Source organism: Equus quagga, chromosome 11, assembly GCF_021613505.1.
Source record: "Equus quagga isolate Etosha38 chromosome 11, UCLA_HA_Equagga_1.0, whole genome shotgun sequence".
Classification (NCBI taxonomy): domain Eukaryota; kingdom Metazoa; phylum Chordata; class Mammalia; order Perissodactyla; family Equidae; genus Equus; species Equus quagga.
In genome coordinates, this window is record NC_060277.1 from 91754677 (window position 1) to 91760113 (window position 5437).

The window sequence follows — 5437 nt, forward strand, 5'->3', positions numbered from 1 at the left end:
CCTCAGCCCCATTCCAGGGTGCCCAAGAGAAGCCAAATCAATAAAGTTTAAGCTGAAATAAATCTTTATGCCTATTGTCGAAACTTATTCAAATGTCTACTGAGCACTAACAGTGTGTCTGTCTGTGTGTGTGTGCCACCCAATGAAAAGGAGATAGGGCGCTTATCCATCTGATAATTCATCTGTTTATTCTGCAAACACTTATTGGAAACTTAGCATAGGCAGCGACCGTGCTGAACACTGGGGATACAGCAATGATGGAGACAGACACAGGACACGGCTCTCCCTCAATGTTTACACCCTAGTGACGGAGGCAGACCTGAATCTTTAAACACACAAACATATTAATAATCACATAACATGCTACATTATGTGAAGAAAGACTAGGGTGTTATGAGAGGACAGAGAAGCCTTATCCAGATGGAGTGGGGAGCCAGGAGGGCCTCTCTCAGGAAATGACATTTAAATGGGCAGATAAAGGATGAGGGACCCTTAATAAATATTAGCCAGTGTTATTACTTATACAGCAAAATGGGCAGTAGAGAGAACAGCACAAGTCGAGGCTGGCAGGGGGCAGAGGCAGGGCCTTAAAGGCCATGTTAAAGCTTTTGGATTTTATCCTCAGTGCAAGGGCAAGTCCTTGAAGGATTCTAAGCAGGGGCAGGTCAGAGAAAATCTATTTGCATTCCAAAGCAATCACACCGATGACAGGGAGGATTATACTGAGATGAACAGGGATGAAAGTGGAAGAGGAAGACCAGCGAAGAGGCTCTTGCAGGATTGCAGGTTTCCACTGGGGTGATGGTAGTGCAGGTGGAGGCAAGTGGACAGTTTGTCCAAACGACAGTACCTCTATCTTCCGGTGTTCAAAGCTTCCCTACCTCAGTCTGCTGCCTTCTCCCAATGCCCCACATCCACAGAAAGCAAGGCTGTCTCTCCTTCTCCCCGTTGCCGTGGGTTATCTTTGCCTGGGATGACCTCCCCTCTCCCCTTGATCTAGCCATATTTTAGTAGAGTCAAACACACCTAGATTCAAATCGCTTACTAGGTCTGTGACTTGGCAAGTTAGTTCCTCTCTCTGAAGCTCAGTTTTCCATCTGTAAAAATAAGATTAAAAAGTACCCACCTCATAGGGTTGAGGTAAGTATTAAGATAAGGTCTGGTACAAAGTAAATGGTCAATAAAAGTTAACCTTTGTTATTATTATTCACACTACCTAAAGCTCAGTTTAAAAATACAAGGGTAGGGGCCAGCCCAGTGGCATAGTGGTTAAGTCTGTGTGCTCCGCTTTGGCCACCCGCATTTGGCGGTTTGGATCCTGGGCGTGGACCTACACATTGCTCATCAAGCCAAGCTGTGCTGGCATCCCACATACAAAGTAAAGGAAGATTGGCAGGATGTTAGCTCAGGGCCAATCTTCCTCACAAAAATAAAATAAAATAAAAGTACAAGGGTATTAGTTTAAAATCAGGGAGTGGCATCCTGGATTGGCTGAAGGGCTAGGCCAGTAAACATTAATGAGCAAAGTGGGGAGGGTGTAAGACAATGGGAAAGATAGGGACTGTGAAAATGGAAGAGACTGCTACCTAAAGGCATCCTGGTGACCAAACAAAAATTCTTTTGAGAACTGAATTTGCCTGAGGGCTACCAGTTTGCGATCTCTTCCAGCTCTGGCATTTTTGGTTTCCTCTCCTCTAAACTCCTGGAGGACTGAGAGTGTTTACCACACCATTTAGAGCATGCCTTTGCTCAGAAGATATATTTTAGTGATTCTCCATGATAGAACTGATTGTCTTGGGGACGAGTTTGGCTCTCTCTTTCTAGCGTCTTGGGTATCTCTGGGAATCAGTGAATCAGAAAAGCTTACTTTTTAAAAAATTTTGTACAATGTTCTTTTTTTTTTTTTGAGGAAGATTAGCCCTGAGCTAACTACTGCCAGTGCTCCTCTTTTTGCTGAGGAAGACTGGCCCTGAGCTCACATCCGTGCCCACCTTTACTTTATAGGTGGGATGCCTACCACAGCATGGCTTGTCAAGCGGTGCCATGTCCACACCTGGGATCCGAACCAGCGAACCCCGGGCTGCAGAGAAGTGAAACACGTGAACTTAACTGCTGCGCCACTGGGGCTAGCCCCATACAAATTTTGTACAATGTTCTTACTATGGACCAGGCATAGAGCTCAGTACTTTATAAGCATCATTTTTTCCCAACTTTTGAAGTTTTTAATTATTTTTTTGGTTTTTGTTCTTCAAATTTATAAACACCATTTTTGAAAAATCGTGGTGATCTCATTTAAAGCCTCATCACAACCCTTTAAGATAATAACATAGTAACTGTTGACGCCGGACTACACTGCCTCCAGGAGGCAGAGAATTAAAAGCACATGCTCTCAGCCACCTTGCCACAAGGCCAGTGCGCCACTTAAAGCAAGTGAGGGCATCTGTGATGGGCATGCATTCAACGGTGTACTGGAGCAGAGCGCTTCTGAGAGCCATCGTTAAATTGTCAGGAATTTTGTGAGCAGGTTGTAAAACCATTGATAGCTTGAAATTGGCCATTGTCAGAGTATTTACACCATAGAAAGTGGCAAATGCTGTAAATCAGAGCTCCTCCTTCCCAACCTGGAGAGGTGGTTGTTCAACATTTACCAGCACATGACTGGTCACCACACTTTCTCTAAAATGATAAAGGAGAACAAATGTGTCTGAATAAGGGAATAAGCAGGTCTGCTTGAGGGTAGAAATGAGGTTTGTCAAGGGCCAATGTGTGTACCTAAGAGTATGTTAGTGTGCAGTTGACGGGATGAATAGTTAAATCTGAGGTCACGAGTGTGAGTGAGGGATCAGTGTGTGTAACCTAAGTCATACAGTGTGAGTCAAAGAGTGAGAAACGAAGCAGGTGTGTCCAGATGGTATCAGTGAATGCCTAAGGTACCAAGGTTTTGTGTTAAGACTGGTGTAGTAAGAATGAGTGTGTGAGGGCCAGCCCGATGGCGCAGCAGTTAAGTGCGCACGTTCCACTTATCGGCAGCCCGGGGTTCGCCGGTTCAGATCCCAGGTGCAGACATGGCACTGCTGGGCAAGCCATGCTGTGGTAGGCGTCCCACGTGTAAAGTAGAGGAAGATGGGCATGGATGTTAGCTCAGGGCCAGTCTTCCTCAGCAAAAAGAGGAAGATTGGCAGTAGTTAGCTCAGGGCTAATCTTCCTCAAAAAAAAAAAAAAAAAGAATCAGTGTGTGTATGTATAGGGCTAGAGTGTTTTCATGGAGGGGGTGGGTAGGTATATTGGAGGTGGTCAGTGGGTACGAGATTGTGTCTGAAAAGGCTAGTATGTGTTGGAGGGGACAAATCTGTGTCGGAGAAAGTATAAGTTTGTGTCTTATAGGAGCTTATGCTATCTGAGTTTAGTGTCTCAGGGTACATATGAAAGTGAATCTGAAGGTATGACTCTGAAAGGCTGAATGATTGTTTTAGCTTTGGTCCTTGCATCCTTTAAGATTATATTCCGCTTCAAATAACAGGAAAACACACAATAACAGTAGCTTTAGCATGATAGAACATTATCTCTCTTTCTCATAAACATCCAGAAGCAGGCAGCCCTGGGCTGGTGTGACAGCTCTGCTCCACAAAATTCTCAGGGACCCAGGCTCATTGGGCTCATGGTTCCCTCATCCCTCAAGGCCCAAAATGGCAACTAAATATTCTGCCACCAATCTCTGCTCCCATCCTTTTTTATCCTTTTACTTGAAACGTCTCTAGGGGGCCGGCCTGGTGGCGCAGCGGTTAAGTTCGCGCGTTCCGCTTCTTGCCGGCCCGGGGTTTGCCGGTTTGGATCCCAGGTGCAGACACGGCACCGCTTGTCAAGCCATGCTGTGGTAGGTGTCCCACATATAAAGCAGAGGAAGATGGGCACGGATGTTCCAGGCTTCCTCAGCAAAAAAGAGGAGGACTGGAAGTAGCTAGCTCAGGGCTAATCTTCCTCAAAAAAAAAAAAACAAAAAAACAACCAACAACAACAAACAGAAACCTCTCTGGTAATATTATTCACATTCATGCTTTCATCTTGATCTGCAGCCCAGTCTAGCTCTTTCTGTAGAACTTTAGACCAGTACATCCAAATGACAATTGGCCATTTCTCCTGTGATGCCTCACAGACTTCAAGTCCAATATATTCAGAAACTACTCATAAGTATTTGCCCAACTTCATCCTTGGTCTCCTCCCACCCCCAATGGCACCACCCTGTTGCCCAAGCCAGGAAACTGAGCATCCTGCTGACTTTTCCCACTCACTCTGCCCTGATCTTAGTTTTCCCATTCCACCTTCTTAATATGTCCTGACTCTGTCCCATTCTCTCTATCCTTACTGCCACTGTCTTAGTTCTGGCCCGCATTTCTAGTTTGGACGGCTATAACCGACTTAATTAAGTCTAGGTTGCCACTAATTTTTTAAAACAAAAATTTGAGGGGCTGGCCCCGTGGCCGAGTGGTTAAGTTCGCGCGCTCCGCCGCAGGCGGCCCAGTGTTTCGTCGGTTCGAATCCTGGGCGCGGACATGGCACTGCTCATCAAACCACGCTGAGGCGGCGTCCCACATGCCACAACTAGAAGGACCCACAATGAAGAATATACAACTATGTACCGGGGGGCTTTGGGGAGAAAAAGAAAAAAAAAATTGACCTTATTCCTCGCTGACTTAAGAATCCTCCATTAGCTCCTTGTTTGTTAGACTCAGTACGTTATCAAAATCACCTATGGAGCTTCTTAAACAAACAGATGACCGATTCCACCCCAAACCTGACGAATAACAATCACAGCTGATATTTATTTATGTGCCAGGCATTGTACTAAATGCTTTGTTATCTATTTTCTTACTTAATCCTCACAATGACTTCATGCGTTAGTACTACTCTTTCACAACTGTAGAAGGTGGGACACAAGAGATTAAGGAATTTGCCTGAAGTTACCAGACCATATGCAGTGGAAGTGAACTATGGAGCCAGGCAATCTAACTCCAGAGTCCAAGTTATTAACCGTAAGGCCTTTCCCAGTCAGAATTTCTGCGCGTGATTCCAAAAGGGAAGCTCCAACAGCGTGGAATGGATTCTGTTTTATGCTCAATACGGAATCCTTGGTGCTCAACTCAGGACCTGACACTTAGTAGGCAGCTAATGAGCACTGTTGGCCTCCAGACGATGGCGGTGGAGGGGCCGTCGAGGGAGGGAGGGAGGGTCCGAGGCGTCCACGACGGTGCGGAGCATGAGGCCGCACAAAGCCGACAGGCTCTCGGCATCCCGGCCGCCCGCCCTCCCCGCCGCCAAGCTTCGCGGAGCTGGGCCACCCGCGGAAGGCGGGGCCGCCGGGCCCCTGGCGGAGGGAGACTTTCGGCCCCGCGGAAGGAAGTGGACGCATAACTTCCGGCGCGCGGAGATGACGCGCGGC